This window comes from Anas platyrhynchos, chromosome 1, assembly GCF_047663525.1.
Source record: "Anas platyrhynchos isolate ZD024472 breed Pekin duck chromosome 1, IASCAAS_PekinDuck_T2T, whole genome shotgun sequence".
Taxonomy (NCBI): Eukaryota; Metazoa; Chordata; class Aves; order Anseriformes; family Anatidae; genus Anas; species Anas platyrhynchos.
The window spans coordinates 60,731,748-60,749,548 of NC_092587.1; the positions used below are offsets into that span (position 1 = coordinate 60,731,748).

The window sequence follows — 17,801 nt, forward strand, 5'->3', positions numbered from 1 at the left end:
TCTTGGAATTCCTGGTGTCTATATACTCTAATACTGGGACTGTTACAGAATGAGTACAATTCAGCTTATGGAAATCCCAGAAATGCTGAGTTCCCATTTGGCATTAGTGCCAACTGTGGTCATTTTGGCCCTTGCCAAGTACCCAATCTTCCCAAGCCACCTGAAACTGCAGCTTCTCGGTAGAACCAGAGCAGTGGTTTTCAAGCCCTTTTTCGTTTTTGTGTGCTGAACAATTTTCTGGGGAAGTTGGCGGACGCTGCAAACTTGAACTTACTTGATGTTGTTTAGCTTCCTTTGTTATCCTTTGTAGATCTTGTAACCACTACAACAACATAAAACCCAGAGGAGAGTGCTCAGCACGACTGAAAATGAGAGGGTTTTAGTTCTGGCACGTCTAAGGGTCTTTGTATTGGTTCTGCATAGACAAGGCATGGTCACCGTGAGCCTTGGTTTATAACATCTTGCTCCGTTACTGAATTTAGCTGTAGCCTTTGGAGAAGACTACAGCTAAATAACATCTCCATGTGTGCTTGTTAATTTAATGTAAGGAATAAAAATACTGTGTTTTTTTATTAACTTTTTTTTTATTGGAAGGTTAAGATACTCCATTGTAACTCATTTAACTTCAAGCACCATTTTCAGTTCTTTGGGACAATCCCAGTCTAGCTCTACATCTTCTGCCATGCTGATGTGTGCCCTGAGAACCTGATTTTGTTTCTTTTAATGATGCTGAATTTCAGCGGTGTGAGATCACAGTGAGACGGTGAGATTGCTGAATTGTCTGCAGCCAACTCCAACCCCAGCAGAAAGTAGCAGTTTCAGGATCACTTCTCTCTTTTTTTTTCTCCCTTCTAACGACAAGAACCTTCCTGGTATCGCACATTTGTTGGTGTACCTTGCGCAACGACCTTGTGTGTAAAATCCACAGCAAGTTTCCAATTCCTCAGGAGTCCTGCAACGTTTCTTTCTCGTTCCCTCCCGGCCCAGATGGTCTGTAGCAGATGCTCGCTGGAGCTGTTCCGCAGCCAACGGTGCCGTATGAAAAACTAAACTATATTTAATACACACAGAGACACATGCACACACAAGTATATATCTTCCTGTGTGTGTATGTGTGTGCGTAGCCTTAACTGGCTTTGGAGTTGTGCATTGCAGATAGGTAGTGCAAGGTTCCCTCGTTTGTTTGTCTGGCTATATACCTTTCTTTTCCTAGAACCAGACAGACTCATTTGGTTCCAGGAAAGTGTTTTCCCTCCGCCAGGTGCTCTGTGCTTGAGCTAGCAGAAGGCAGAATGCCGGGGGCTGTGCTGGCTGGGAGATAAACAGGGTTTCACATGGCTGTGCATTGCAGCTGGCTCACAGAGTGCGTGGAAAAAAAACATGACGTCCTCCATTTAAATGCGATTTTTTTTCTGGTTGCTGCTGCTTCGGTCGGGAAAGGGGCCTGTTGCTTCACGGTGATCCTTTCTATGTGCCAGGGTGTTTTGGCTGATGGGCGAGCAGGGGTGCCTGCCCCTGCTCAGATCCCTCGCTGAGCAGTGGGAGGGATGCTGGTGAGGGGAGCCCAGCCTGGTGGCCCTGCAGGCTGGGCAGGGGCGGCTGGGTGCCAGGCAGTATTTCATGCCTTACGGGAATTTTGACAGAACTTGGAAAAGAACACCATTTTCTGTCTTCTGAGCTCTGGGATAATCACTACACAAGCACGGGCCAAGGGGTCAGCCTGTGGGGACGTGGAGGCAGCGCTTGCTGGATGCTGGGGCGGATGTCTGAGAGAAGGCCGAGTGCCCGTCCTTCCCGCACGGGCTGCGCCTCTCGGTCCCTTTCCTGCCTGCTCATCAGGCACCGAGTTGCCTCTGAATGGCTCGAGTAAGCTTTTGGCTGCAGCTCGCACAGGTCTGCGTTTGCCTTGGCTGGGATAGCGCCAGGGAGCGATTACATGTGCCGGTGCTTATGCAATGTCTGAAATTTCCCTCCGCCCGTCTCTATCCCCAGGACTCTGGCAAACTTCTCTGGCTGTCTCGGGAGAGTCATCCTCTGCTCCGTGCGGTGCGCTCGCTCGATACAGGCAATTAATTAAATCACAGCGCTGCGAGGGAAAGTGCCTTTGTTTGTGCATTAGCATTTGAGGGATGTGGATTGGGAAGGGGTGCGTGCGTGTGTGTGGTGTGTGTGCTGGCTGGAGGCGTTGGCTACAACGCAGTTCTGCTTTTAGTGCCAGAAACTCGCATCGCCTGGTGAAGCTAATCCTGTAATTAATCCTTGAAACAGGATGAAACTCCTTCTTCCCTTAGATGCTCCCTCTGCTTCCTCTCTGTCACTCGCTCATTTTTTATTTATTAATTTATTTATTTATTTATTTAATTTTATAAAGAAAAACATGAAGGAAGCTTTATTAACCTTTTATTTATTAAAAGCCCAAAGTATCTTGTTCTCAGTGTGTGCTTGAATTGGGGATGCTTGTGTTTGTGCTCCTTCTCGGGTTGAAAGCAAGAATAAAATGACTTGCCTCGGATGATCTCTGCTATGGACAGCCTTCTGATGCTGCAAACTCAGCGTTTGGAAAGGAGGAGAGGCTGTTAAAGAGATGCCCAGACATGTGCAGCTTTGCTAACTAGGAAGTGTAAAGGAGACTTTGAAAAGAGCAATTGCTGAATGAGTTCCTTTGAAATCGCTCCCTCCACGTGGAGGCTTCCTTTTAATTCCCCCACGTGCCCCGGCATTGCCCTCACCCGGCCTGCTGGGAACTTCCCATTGCCACTGAAAACAGACGTCTATCATGCATGGTGTGTTTGGAAATTCAGTGTGGGATCTGAAAACGATCACATAGCATTTGCTTGTGAGTCCTTGCAGGTTGTTGCAAGTGTTTACTTATGCTTTGGTACAACTGCAGCTGCCCCTAAGGAAAAAAATCCGTATCAAAAGGGTAAGGAGCAGTTTGTATGTGTGGGTGTTGCTGGCTGATTCTGTTTTCGATCTCTTTGATTGAGAAACCCTGAAGTCCAGTGCAAGCCTGATGAATTTTTCATCTGTGAGCCTCTCCCAGCTCTTTTTTGGCTTGCAGTGGCCAGCAGCCTGCAGTGACGGACCTGCTCCCTCTCCTTCCCTGTGGTGTCCATGGCCCTCACCAGACCAGCTCGGGTGTGGGGAGCAGCACTGAGTCACTCCCACAGCACGGCTCGGGAGCCCAGCCTTAAAAATAAATGCAGGGAGAAGGCTTTCCATGGGCTGGTGCCGCAGGATGTGTTTGCCACTTGCCTTTGCCAGTTGAAGTGCTGAGTTTATCGAGCGCTTCGCTTGGAGCTTGCTCCTGAGTGGGTGGGTTGTGTGTAGTGCAGCAACCTTTGGTCTTAAACCTTGGGTCTTGAACTGTGTTCCCTGTCTGCCTTCCTGATAAGGATAGTGAGTTATCTGGAGTGTAGGAATGCAAAGCAGCATCAGCAGGTTTCCCAGCTCTGAGTCTGTGTAGGTTTCTCCTATACGTGCTGCTGCTCTAGTAAACAGCCTTGTTTTGTTGCAAGAAGGCCAAAGGAAACGATTATGATTAATTAGTTTAGGTTTATGTAAATCGAGGATTGTAAAACTTCCCCAGATTGTTTCCTGTTTGAATTCCTGCATATCGTTGTGGGGAAACCTCCAATCTTGGATTCGGAATGGCTTGGGTCAAAGAATTCGTGCCATTCCTTTATGGTTATCCTCCCCCACCTTTATTTAAAAAATAAATAAATACATATATTGTGTCCCTTTATAACTACTATGAATGGATCTGGCTTCAGTTTAGAAATGGTGACTGATCATTTTTCATTTTTCTTTATTCTTTTTTTTTTTTTTTTTAATATTATGTTCCACTATGAATGGATCTGACTTTAACATATAAACTTATCTGCAAGCTGGTAGGGCCATTCTCCAGTGCTTACTCCCAGTTTCAGTAGTTGAAGTTCTTGTTCTGCATTCATTTCCTCTTCGACAAACTAAATATATTGGTTTCTGCTTTTGTTATTTGTTTTTGTTTTGAGGCAGGATTTCCAGCTCTGCAGTGATTCTGACGATCCTCTGGAATTCCCTGGCTGATCAACATCTTTTGTTGGTTTTTTTTTGGAATTTGGCAGTACAGGATTTGAGCGTGGCCATGGCCAGTAGCAGCTTCATCCACAACGAGCAGAAAAAAAAAAAAAAAGGCAAGAGGTTTGCATGGCAGGCAGTACTGTTACCTCCCTCCAGTTCTTTAGCTGTGGGGACTGGGTGCAAGCCCCCATCTCGGGATGGCCGTGAGCATCCCAGGGCTGGTCCTGGGACTGTGTGGCAGCGATGCTCCAGCTCTGGCCGAGGGCATGAGCTGGGCTGAAGGGAGGGGAGGGCTCTCCTGGGGCAGGAATTCCTCCCCAGACCCCAGAGCTTGCAGTACCTGCCTGGCAGGTGCTCCTTTGGCCACTCTCCTCCCACGATCCCAATTCCACTTTGAGATCTCCACTTCTGATTGTCCACTCGTCCATCAGGCGAGCGTGACTGGGGGCCTTTCTTTTGTAGCAGTAAGATTTTTTTTACCTTTGGCTTTATTTAACACATGGTGCTTGTTTATGGCCACTTGTCAACTAATCTGCGTTTTGTTTCTGTGACCTGACCTCGTTACTAACTGCTCCTGCTGGAGCTGCCTTATCTGCAAAGCTCAGTGGTTGTGACTTCTCCTCTCAGGTCACTGATAAAATAGGAGAGTCTGGGGCCAAGAACTGATCCCTGAGGGAACCCACTGAAAACATATGGCGCAATCTACTGGTTTATGTTTCACATCAAAAGATTTCTTATTTATTTTGCCCACTGAATGTGTCATCTTGACTTCGTATCGCTGTGGCTTCATTTTCTGTACAACCATGCGAGTTGCCTTACCAGAGAAAAGGTGTATTAAGTTTGTAAGATTATTACAAAAAGAGATAACATTTGCAAAGCTGGATTATAAATGGTTCTGGAATTATAAGCAAAAATTAGACTTCTTTCCCTTTTGTTCTTTGTTCTCTCTTCCTTCTCCATCTCTTCCCTTAGTCAGGAATGAACAGCAGGTAGGTCAATTTGCTGTTACTTCAGCCGCCTTATTTACACTTAAATATTTTTGTGTGTGTGTTTTTGTTTTTTTTTTTTTCCAGTCCATCAGTATTGTCTCTTGCTGAAAATAGTTTCAAGAGCTCCTTAGCAGCTCTGCTCAGACTTTTCAGATGGAGGCTTCCTAGGCCTGCTAATTAAAATGGTCAGCTTTGAGTAGCTGTTGTTTTTATCTTCTCCTTCGTTGTTGTTGGGCTGAAAATCAGTTCATTACCATCCTGTGGGATGGCTGTATCATCTGTTATTTCTCATATAAAGAGCAGTAATTCAGAACCGCCCCCTCCCAGGAGTGTTCAATTAAACATTTTGGTCCTCTCCCCTTCCCCCACATAGCTTCAGCCAAGCAGTTGCCCGATACATAATTAACATTCTTCTAGGGCCTAACAAGCTCAGAAGTGGTCTTGTTTCCCTCTGAATTGTATTTTCTGTTAACTCTTTCTTGTTTTCTTTGTTCTGATACATGTTAACTCTCCTTAATTTTCTCCTTTCTTCCATTAGCCTGAATATGTAAGAATTTTGTGGGTGCTCTGATTTCCGTGGTAGGCAGGGTTGTTTGCCTTGTATGGCTTTCTCTTTACCTGCCATGGTGAGTTGGCAGGGGGTTTTGTTGTTGGTATTTGTTTATTTAGGCATATACTGCAGTGTTCATAAATGATTTACAATCCAAAAAGCTCAGCTTGGAAGGGACCTCAGAGATCATCTGGTTCCACCTTGATGCCTTGTTGTTTAAAGGCCTTCTCCTGGGATCTCTTGATCCTCTGTTGTACAGGGGCAGCTTGAAGAGCTTGACCAGCTCGTCAGGACTGCAGAGCATGGGCTGGAGGAAATGTGTATATTTTGTGTGGTTTGTTGCAGGAGAAGGGTAGGGAAATTTCAGTGAAGTCAAGCTTGGGCTGCACTGACGGTGGTGTTCCCACAGCAGAATGCCAGCTTCCCCCTGCCCCGGGGATGCTGGAGCCTCCAGCTGTACCCTAATATTTCTGATCTCCTTCCTGAACTCGCTTCAGGTGTGGAAGAAAAAAAATAAATCAGAGTAAGTCCATAACAGTGGCAAGAATGACCATTTTATGATTTATTTATTTTTTTTTAAATATCAGGGCACAGAAGTCAGTGATGCTTGGCAAAAATACGTAACTGGGGACAGAGGAAGTTCTTGTGTAACCTTAGAGTGCTGCATATCTTTTGTAGATCTATTTTATTCCTTTTGAAGCATGGTGACTTTCCCCTTTCCCATCCCATTGCTTTCCCTGTGCATCTCTGCTCTTCTGGCTCTGTTGCCCCTATGCTTCTGCTCTGCTCCTCCCCTGGAGCCTTTGCCTGTAGCTTGGAGCATCATTCCCAATTCCCAGGAACTCCTTTATGCCCTGAGAAGTGATGCTGCTTGGGAGCGAAGGTCTGGAAATGAAAGTTTGATGTCCAGAGCTTTGTGAGATGCAGAGGTCTGCAGGGAAGTGCAGGAACAGCAGGAATTCTGCTGTGGATGCCCCATCCCTGGAGGTGTTCAAGACCAGGTTAGATCAGATCCTGAACAACCCAGTCTAGTGGTTGGCGTCCTTGCCTATGGCAGGAGGGTTGGAACTAGGTGATCTTTGAGGTTCCTTCCAACCCATGCCATTCTATGATTTATGATGCTCTAAATGGGGGAGGGCTGGCAGAAGATGCTGAAATGCTGTTCGTAGCCAAATCAAAAAGTCTCCCCTGTATCACGAAGACTTGTGAAGAAAGAGAGACACGGCACATACTACTAAATAAGCTGTTCCCCTGGTCCCTGTATCTCAGGAAAGCATAAAGAATGAAGCTTACAGACTTTGTTTTGGTTTTTGTTTTGTTTCGTTTTTTAAGACCGTGTGTTAGGATACAGATGTTTCCATCTACTGCTATTTTAAGGCCTGAACCTTCATTCAGAACCGCTCCTTTTTCTCCTTTTTTTTTTAATAAAAAATATAAATAAAGATGGCTGAAGTAATGTTTTCTGGCTCCGTGACAAAGGAATTGTTGTAGGAAATTGGAATTCTGTCTCTGAAGTATGGGGTGCCTTAAAATAATGTGTCTAGACAAATGCTGTGCATACTTCTCCATGTATATTTATTTTATCTCGTTCACATCCTGTCTCCTTGTTTCCTTTCTCTCTCCAGCTTTCAGTACAGTTTCAAAACAAACTGCTCTGCCTCCAACACAAGTAATAGCAAGTGACCCCCACTGCTCTGATGTAATGCAAAATGCATCTTCTTAGAAGGAGGGTGCCCAAGTGCCGGTGTTGATGAAGGTACTGGTCCATACAAAGCACGGTGCCAGAACTATTTCTGTGAATTTCTTTGTGGATTTCTGCAGAATTATGGATGTACCGGTGCAGTGGGTGTCTTGAAGCCTCCGTCTCATGGTGAGGAGGGCCAAGGTGTACTTTCATGGGGTGGGTTTGGGCAGAGCTGGCTGTTTCAGTGCAGCTCTCTAGTGTCATGGCTTCAGGTACAAGACAGGGACAGTCCCCCCAGGTGTCTTCACTAGTCCTATTACTCTGCTTTCTTAGCTTCCCAGGGCAGTAGCTGTGTGGACACGAAGCATAGGGCATAGGTGCAAGGTGAAAGATTTTCAAAAGTTTTGGAAGGTCTGGGTTTGATTATACCTGGTGTTGGATGCATACAGAGATGATACTTTGCCACAGTGCAAGGTTGTGCGAGGGATGAGAGGTGTATCAGATCAAAACCAAGGATGTTTTTTCTGGAAGCAAGGTGTAGGACTTGCTTACAGGTAAGGGGTTCTTTAACGTGATGGCTTTTCCACTGTCTGGCTCGATCACATGCTGGAGTGGGATTTGACATCAAACTGCCTGTCCTAGTGCACAGTGCTTAATGTGTAACGCTCCACGATAGCAGCACAGAACACAAAGTCCTGCCAGTGTTGTTTCTCTTCCTGCCTGATAGTAGATATCTGTCTGATAGAGGGGGTAGCAAATTCTGCTGGGCAGGGTCTAAGCCCCGTGGCAGCTGAGGTCATCGTCAGCCAAAGGCTGCTGGTCCTTGAGCTCTGATTCAGGCAGGGCAGTTCACCTCCCAGGTAAGGTGCTGTGACCTGTGGATTTCTTCACATTTGTTTTGCAGAACCACTGTTTGTTTGTTTGTTTGTTTATTTATTTATTTATTTATTTCTCCTTGCCCTCTGATCAAGCACCTGGTTTTTGTTTTTGTTTTGAGCTCAAGGAAGGATTATATGTGTGTGGTGTTCTTTTTGCTTTTAAAATATTACATGCATCTGCAATGTTAACTGCTATGTCTACGTACATTAGGCAGCACTTCATAAAAGCTATCATGTGCTCCATAATCAATTTACGGAGTCCACATTTGGACACTTGGAGGGAGAGCCTGACTCTTCAAAAATCGAGAGCATTTAAATAAACATTTGGGAGCTTAACTTTGTGTCCTTTCTTTTCCAGCCTCAGCTTCCATACTCCTACTCTTAAAACAAGCACACCCAAAAGACACCCCTCCCTCCAACTAAAAATGCATTTGTAAAACAAAACCTGATAACTCTTCAGTGAAATAAAACGCCCACTCTACCCTTAAGCTGCCCAATACCAGTAGTAAAGCCTTACTTATTTTATAATAACCAGAAAACCTTAATTAAAGACCTGAATGATGACTGTGGTCATAGTGTAGGTCTGCAGCCGTTGCTAGAAAAAAAGAAGGAATCATAACCTCTGCAAGCTGGATTTCTGCCATTTAAACTTCACAGCCCTTAAAGAAGTAAAGTTCTCGGAGACTAAAATAGCGATGTTTGGTTTAAATGCTAAGTGTCCTGTCAGTCATGAGTGGCAAGCGAGAGCGTGCAGCGATCTCCAGCGATGGAGCAGAAGTTGTTGTTTCCTACCTACACTGTTCAGACTAATTTAGGATCCTCCTTTGAAAGATACTGGTTTGGTCCTTAGGGAGGAGGTTGTTGGGAACACTTTAAACATGAAAAAGGCAGAGCTGGGGAGCATCTGTGCTCTGCAGGAGCCCTCTGCACTAAGGGGAAGGTAGACGAGGCTCTGCCAGCATCCCCGTGCAGTGTGCCCTCTGGGGCGGCTGTTTCTGAGAGGCTGTGCCCCTGGCAGCTTCAGGTGTTGCTTTTGATGAATGGGGATGGTAATGAGACTTTGTGGGGTGAGCAGATGAGCCAAGTGCCTGCAGGGCAGGTTACAGCATCTCTGCTTTAAGTAACTGTCTGATTGGGGTGGTACTAGTCCGTGATGGGGACAGGGTTTTGCCCCGGTGTAGTCCCACTGTTAATCCCCGTGACTTCTGATTTCTTCCCTTGGTTATCCTTTTCTTCTTCCTGCTACACGTGTAAGTCATCTTTAAGATGGGTGCAAGGCCCTTTACAAAGGGCTTATTTGTGCCTTTCAACAAGCCATGCTGATACACCAGGACTGAGACAAGTTTTCCTTGCTTTCCCCCTCTCCCACCTCCCTGGTGAGCGAAGGTGATAAATGAAACCAAGTGCAGTGTGCCCAAATGTTGTGAAATAGTGCTCTAATGTTAAGGCCGTTCTGTGTGTATTTAAGAAACCAAAGTAACTGTTTCCTTTCAAAAGTGGCAATAAGTTAAACCAGCTGTGCAATGACAAAACGTATTATCCCCGCTGCCTAGCTCTTGGGCAGCTAACAAGACCATAAATGCCCACTGGTGAGTTGTAAAATTTGTATACACAGATTTCAGCCTGTCTGAAGGCTTTCTTTCACTGCTTGTTTTTGGCTAAACACTGGGTGGCTGCCCAGAAGACGCTAGTTCGATGCAAAACTTGCAGCAAATGTAAGTTACATGTAAGTTGCTTCCAAAGAGGCAGTAGGTGCACCAACCCTCACAGCAAATGCTTTTGACTGGCATGACATGCATGGAGCATAGCTGGGGCAAAAACAAAATAAAACAAACAAAACCAGCTGCATCTGCTCTTCACTGGATGATTTTTAAAAAGACGTAACTGGTCTGTTTAAACGCCTTGCCTGGATGCCAGAAACCACCAGAGACACGAATGACTAAGGTTTGGAAGCTCAACTACCCTCTCTGTCTAGGGTGAGTCACGTCAGCTGGAGGTGGCAGGGGGAGGCTTGCTGCTGCTCTTGGCATTTTGGAGGCTCGTCAAAGGCAGACCTGTCAGCCAGGCTTGTCTCAGAGCCTCTCAATTCACTCTGGGTAAATAATTGTGGCCATGGTGCTCACAGATGGAGTGAAGGGCATGGGGAAAAGTGAGGGAGAGCTTCAGTTTTCTGTAGTTCTGCAGCTCAAGCTGGCAGCCCGAGAACTGATTTATGAGACAAATGAAGTGCATAGCAGTGAGCCTGGTGTCAGAGGAGAAAAATAAACAAACAAGCAAACAAACAAACCAAAAATCTCCAAACCAAAAATCCCTTAAAAATGAAGAAAAAATTGGTAGCTGAAACAAACAAATGAATATGTCTGACCTGCGCGCATAATCCAGACGCTTGCAACACAAAATTGGTAATGTTTTTTGAGGTCTTGCCCAGGGACCCAGATGGGGAGCCTTCCTGAAGGGCTTCCAGCTCACTGAGTCACCGCGCTGGTGTGCTGCCCCCCGTGACTCACTCCTCTCTGACTTTAGCTCCAATGGGGAGGGGAAATAGAAAAACATGCACCCAGCCTATTGAAAAGTTAGACTGGGTCCAAGAATTGTGCACTGGGGGGAGGGCAGGGGAATGTGAGAAGGATTTTCCTATTTTGAATGGCTCCCAAGAGGCCTGTGCTAGGAATGAGCAATAGCATCCTTTTCTCTGTCTGCGGACACTGGGCTTAAGAGACACTGAACTTCAGGGTTGCTTCTCACCCTTGCCTTGAGAGTGCAGGGGCTCCTCCTTTTTCTTTCAACTCCTCTTTACCCCTAGTTATTACAGAGTTTAATTTTATTTTTAATTCCCTCTTCAAATCCAAAGTTCTTTGGAGGAGGACAGGTTACAGAAAGTAGAATATTTTTGAACGAGGAACGGCGAACGAATAAATACGCTGCTTGAAAAATCCCCCATTAGTTAAAAATAACTAGGCTGCTGCTTTGCCGATTGTGGGTTGGAAATACTTGAGTGTTTGCAATGGAAGTGTGTGCATGCATGTGTGCATAATGGGGTGGATTATAAGATTTGCTCAGCATGAACTTCAGCATTTCCAGCTGTGTAACCTGAGCAAGTTGGGAAGATGTGCAGATTTAATTACCATGTAAATCCATTAGCTCTGAATTTCCTGGCATTTGTTTTGCTGATGACACAACCTGAATGTTATTCACTTAGTGGATTTTTTTTAATCCATCCAATTTATTTTTTTTTTGTGATTAAAATGAGTAATTGCTGGTGTGAGACTCCAAATGATCCTATCTGCTGTTATGGTAGATCTCTTTGCTGTTTTCAAATACTGATTTCATGTTACTCTTCACATCCTCCTGCAAATGAGGCAATTTCAGTGTAGTCAATGACTATATAGTAAAGAATTTTATAGTAGAGTAAAATAATTAAGCAACTATTCCTCTGCATCTTGGCTTTGACTTTTTTCTTTTTTTACACTGGAAAAGATATACACCTTCTATTTGTCCTTGGCAGGTACATAAACCAATCTCTGCTGGTTTATCAGCATGTTTTAGGCGTGACTAGTGGGCACTGTTTACAGTCCTCAGTCTCCCTGTTCTCTGCAGTGGCTGTGTGTAAGACATTTCTCCTGCCATCAGAAAGCTTTTCCAGCTATTCTGGTCCATAATCAGGCCAAAAGGTAGGGTCTTTGTGTCTCATTTAAGAGTGAGCAGTTAGATATGCCTGCAGTTGCATCCTCATTAATACTACGGTCTGTCCAAGAGGTCTTCTGGGGAACTGCAATTTCAGCCGGTTCAGGTACAGTCAGATGACTTTTTTTTTTTTCAAATATACACTGCCAAACATAGTTGGTTTCTCTTTTCCCTTATTCTTCTCCTTCCCCAGATTAACACATACCAAAGGCAAGCACCTTAGTATATCAAATTGTATAGTGTGCAGCCATCTGCTCTTCCACTCTTTTCCTTGTGGGGGTGCTGGAGAGAGTTGGCCTTGATTCTCTTTCAGCCCCCATCTTTGGAATCAGTCCTCTGGAAAAATACTGTGTTGCTGCCAGGTCGTCCTTCATTTTTCATCCTTGTAAGAGCAGTTCAGCAGGAGCTTGGATCTGTGCCTCATAACAGTGATGTATCAACGCATCCTATGCCAGTAGATGAGCTTTTCTGTTCCCTCAAGGGTATATGTGAGTGAGTTGTGGAGGTGAGGCTATAGGGGGCTCCATTGCTAGCTCTTCTCAAAGCTGACAAAGATGAATACTACGTGATCCAAGCCGTGGCTGAGTTTGGAGAAAAATGTGTGTTGGCCAGCTTCCCTACTGCAAAAATAAAGAATTGTCAGAAGAGGAAGAAGCTGAGGAATGCGATGTACCTGAAAATCTGCAGAGTTCGTGTTTGAATCTATGTGAAAATGAACTGATGCCCAAGTGCTGATGAGTGCTCTGAATAGTTGTCTTGGTTGTTTGGAAGCTGGCTCACACCTCCAGGGCATTGCTGGTGAACGTGAAACAGGAAAGCCAACTGCACCACCAGCAACATGTCTGGGAAGAAAACACAGGTGTTCAGGGAGCTTTTTAGAAATTGCCTTCGGGGGGAGTATGCAGAAAGTTGTGGACTTCTCTGCTGCATCATCACCATTGGTAGGATTGTGTATGCAGTCCTCCATGAGCAATGTCTCTAGGCAAGGTTCTTCATTAGCTGGAGAGGGCAGATCTCTGCTCCAGGACTTAGGCAGATGCTGCACTTTCAAACCCAGGTAGAGCTGTGTGTGGTGCCTTTGACAGCTCTTGTCATACAACCAAGTCTAGGGCTGAGCCCACTGAGGCAGAATAGCACGTATGTGCCATCTTTAACCACTGGCACCTTGCCTGGACGCCCCAGGGTTTGAAGCCTTGTGTTAACAGCGGTGACTCCTAGTCAGACCTCCTCAGCTACCATATAAGCAGCTGCCAGATGCTTGTGAAATGTGTGTTTGGCTCCTTGAAAAGGAGATGGTATCTCCATGTAGCCACTCTTCTTGGTGTTTGATGTCATTAACTGGAAATGGTGCTATCTTTTGTGATGCTCTTTTATCTCCTACGCACCTTTGATTATACAAACCATGAAAGAGCTGCGGAATAGATGATTCCCTCTTCTCCAAATTAACTTAGGGTGAGAGAGGAAACTGTGGGTGGGGACAAATTCATGCCTGGGGTGCGTATGTACATCCCTACAGATGGGGACTGATTTGTCTCCCCTATCTCCATATCTTGTCTGTGAGTACTGCCTTGTACATGATGTCCACTCTGCATATTCTTTTGGTACAGAGGAAAGGATGCAGTCTCTGCCTTACTCCCTGCTCCCGTTATTGCAGCTCAGACCTTACAAGTGGTTAATATTGGGCAGTTTTTTACCCACAGGCCAAGGGTGGGCTTCACTTTTATCCCAAGTGCCTGGTGGACAGAAGCGATGCTCCCACACAGGGGGTTCCTGTTGTGGAGGGGGACGTGCATCCCTCCAGGAGCGGCAGGCCCGCTGCCCTGACTCGGGGAGCTGGGCAGGAGCAGTGACTCCCTGGAGGGGAATATCTTAAATTTGTGGCTGGTTCTCGCCCCAGCACATTGCATGTAGGCCAGCTTGCTCTTGGATTGACACTTGAAGAACACGGCGTGCTTGTAGGATTTGTCTGGAGTGCAGGGCACAGCCTGCTTGTAGCACTTGGCTGGCAAGCAGGGTCCTGGTGCCTGTGGTGGGCCGAGGTGCCGCTGTTGCAGCTCCCATCTGGGATATCTTTGCTGGAAAACCTTGTGTGTACTCTTGTGGGAAGCACGTAGTAGGTCTCCTATTTGACACAGTACATTTTCCAGGCTCAGCCAAGCACGTCACTTGATTAATAATTTAACCGTAGTTACGGAATGTCGTCTGGGGTTCTCGGCTTCACTCCTTTTTTAGTGAGTTCTTCGAAAGCCATTTTCCTGGGCATGCCTGTTTCATTCTTTGTCCTGATAACGTGACACCTTGAGATAATCAGCACTAGCTCTGCCCTGGTCTGCCTTCAGGCTATCTGCTGCAGAAGCCAGCCCTCCCATGAAACTACCAAAACCTGACCAAAACCTGAGTCTGTTTTACCTCAGAGATGCTCATTTGAGCAGACAAGCAAGACAAAAAAATTGTCCCCTAGGCAGAGCTGGAGAAAAGGGGCTTTGTCTGGCAGGAACAGTCCGAGGCTGTGAGAGCTGCAGCCTGCGGCTCACTTGGCCTGCAGCCAGATAGGACTTTCTAAGAGCCATCCAAAATCCACCGCATGCCCGGATGCAAGAGCTCTCTCCTGTTTGCACACCGCGGGGCCGATGTCTGTAGGTGTTTTGTGTTCCCCCAGAGCACCTGGCTCATAGGCGGGAGCCCACGTCCAAGCAGATCAGCGGCGAAACTCTGTGGAGCTGCAGCTTTCCCCCTGCAAACACGAGCCCTGGTGTTTTGTTTGTCTTTGCTGTGCTCTGGGAGAAGGGGAAGTGGAAGATAAGGTTACGGCTGTCCTAAATCCACGACTTTTTACGGAGTTTAAAATCCCAGCTGAACACATCGCGTTGCTCTGTGGGGAGGAGGGTTTAATAATTCAAGTGGACTCCTTGTAGCAGTGTAGCTGCAATTAGTGCTGTCACTGGCAGTGGTGTGTGAGGATAGCAGGAAGCTGGCAACAGAGCTCTCTGCAGAGGCTTTTGTTTGTTTGTTTGTTTGTTTTCTGAAAAACACTTTTTTCATGCGAGTGTTCTTTTCTCTTTTTTTTAAAAAGGTAAACTTTGTTGGGGAAAGATGCCAAGTTGAAAGCCGCAGACAAAGAACTTCTTTCTTCTTCAACCAAATGTATATTCACTTTCTGGCAGTGTAAAATTCTCCGTTTCCTCCCGAAATTGCCCTTTCCTCTTCCTGAGTGCAGGGGTGGTTGCTGCACTGTCAGAATGGAGGGCTGCTTGGTGGCTTTTCAGCTCTGAAAGTGGCTGCTGATGCCTGCAGTGTGTGTGGAAACAGAGCGAGGAGAGGAGGAGGGTTGGTGATGGGACGACGTGCCTTGAAAGGGTAGAGGAGAGCAGTTTAGGGTTAGGTCTAAACTGTGAGGAACTGGCTGCCTAACTACTAAAAGCTTCAGCTGTAGCTGCTGCTTAAATGCCTTTTCTTTTTTAATTCTGTAAGCAAACAGGGCTGCTTTCAATGAGACTATTGTTTTCCTTATAAAAAGAAAAAAAAGCAAGATAGCTTCACGTGTTCACTGTAGTAGAGACATGTATATACAAAATATTCCTGTGATTCAAGCAGTGTTGTTTTTTCTAATGACTGAGAAGTCCAGGTCCCCCAAAACTGAATCTCTCCACTGAGACCAGTCTGGCTTGTGGTCCTTGTTGGAGGCTTCTTTGCTGGCCAGTGTTCAAAGTTATATCACAGACCATTAAAAATAAGATTAAAACATGATAACAAAATGAAAGAACTTTTTTATTTTAAAAATGGACGGAGCATTTATTTACTGTCAGACACTTCTGTTGTACGTGCACTTTCTTTTCTTCCTCACAGCTTGCTGCTTGTCAGCTTTGCAGCTGCAATTGAGAAGGAGAAAGGACACATGTTGAGGAACATGTTGAACTCCCTTCTTTACCCCAAGCTTCTCTTTTTGTCTGGTTTCGGGAAGTTAAATGTTTGCTTCCTCTGTTGCTTTTCCTGAACTGGTTTTAGGAAAATTCCTCATGTAGAAAGAAAAAAAAATCTAAACTAACTTTAAGCAAGTGGAAGAAATAAAATATCAATTGATACGAATTTCATCAGTATTGAAACAGTGGTATGTAGAAAGTGAGCAGAAATCTTTGTGTGAATTTGCCAAAAATAGCTGAGTAGCCTGTGGTCACTTTGTCTTTCAGCTGGGTCTGTTTTAATTTAGAACAACTGAATTGTGTCAGACTAAGTCAGCACTTAGGTATGATATTTTCCAGGGTGACATCCTCAGGTTAGATGCTGCTGCTGGTAATGTAGCTGTGTCTTGAAACCAGTGTACAAATGCTGTAGCAGCCCATTTTCAGCTTATGTTAGTCATCAGTCAGAGTAATGTATGCAGGAGTTAGATAGAGGGAAATGTTCTAGCCAGTTTTAGGACAATATGCAAGCAAATATAATTGACACTTACTACTAGCTTGAAGGAAAAGAAGCGCGTAGACTATGGGGAAAAAGTTCTTTCTAAGCAAAGCACTGCTTTTTGTAGGTTCATCCTTGCCTTTTATCATGGTGGGGAAGCATTACTGTCCCTTGTTCACACTTTGACAGCTGCTTACCTTTCTTTACTCAGTGTTCTTATTGCTACACGAGGGTATTCAGCTAGTCCTGAGCATCCTTTCTCTTTCTGCTTTGCTTAGTAGGGAGTAGTAGTTTATACATTTAGCCTTGCAGATATTGGGAAGCAGCCCTGGCTGTGAAGAGTGAGTCCTTGGGTATTGAAATTAAAATAAAAATGCCTTTCTAATGTGGTGATGACCTTCTTGCTGAGTCGTCTGAGAATTTTAGTACAGCTATCATTCATAGCAAGCTAATACAAGACTATGAATCCATTTTGCCATTTGTAAATGCTTTATTTTAGCCAGCTTGTTGTTTGTGCATAATAACTGTGGTTCTCTGTTTGTTGCCTTATGTTTAGTAAATATTTTCTTTCCCTCAGTGTCTGTCAGAATTGACTGAAGCCTTTCTAATTTTGAAAGAAGTTCCAGTTAGTATTAGTGAGCATCTTGGAAGAGGCGCTGGTGTCCCTTCAAATGTATCGTGGGCTCTGTAAGAGACAACTGAGCTCAGTGTTTTCCAGCATCAGGCTTTGAGGCCACAAATGCTGCTGGAGCTGTGCAATGTGCATGCGAGAGGTGTAAGCACACCACTTCCCTCGTGGATTCATGCAATATTGACTAGTTTAATTCTTAATTTAGCCTACAGGAAGTCAGATCTTGAATTTCAGTGTTTGTTTCTGCAGGAGAGAGCAAGACGAAGAGCCAAGATCAATACTGCCTGCAAAAACAGAGCAAATCAAACAGACTTAGGACTGTGCCCCAGCTGACAAAGCCTCCTATATAAAATGGTAGATAATGCCTGATTGTTTGGAAAAGCTCATTATAATTCATTGTACAAACATTTTTGTACTAAAATAGAATTCTTTGTGTGAATAAGATGAGCAGGAATAGTTTTTTGCAATGCAGTTTCTTGGTCTGTCCAAGATGTCTTCTGACATTTGAAATGAAAACAGAAAGAGCCGCAGAATTTTTGGATATTGATGGGAACTGCACTGGGGTCTCAAGGAAGAAAATCACGATCAGGAGATTTGGTTTGTGCTCATTTTGAATAAGAAACAAGCACAAAGTTATTTGTGGTGCACGCAGACATACCATGCATTGTCAGTGTAATGCACCCAGTGTAATAAATAAAGTGGTAATTAGTACTGGCTGGCAGGAGCTCCAGCTGTGGGGCCTAGAAACTGGATGAGTGCTCTTGTCCTAGCTGGAATGCTACTTCTGAAATAGATATATAAATTGGCCAGGAAATCTACTGCATAGCAAATGCATTGCTTGCTTGTCTGGAGATGTGTGTGGACCCGTTTTGCTAGAGCACATCGCCTGGTCTGGGCAGTTGGAATTGTCATTTGGCAGTGGCAG

The 17,801-nt window shown here is 45.1% G+C and overlaps 1 protein-coding gene across 2 annotated transcripts in view; it reads left to right on the forward strand.

Moving 5' to 3' along the window:
• CREB3L2 (cAMP responsive element binding protein 3 like 2) overlaps window positions 1-17,801 on the forward strand; it is a 76,507-nt gene that overhangs the window by 20,905 nt on the left and 37,801 nt on the right. The gene's annotated exons all lie outside the window — the stretch shown is intronic.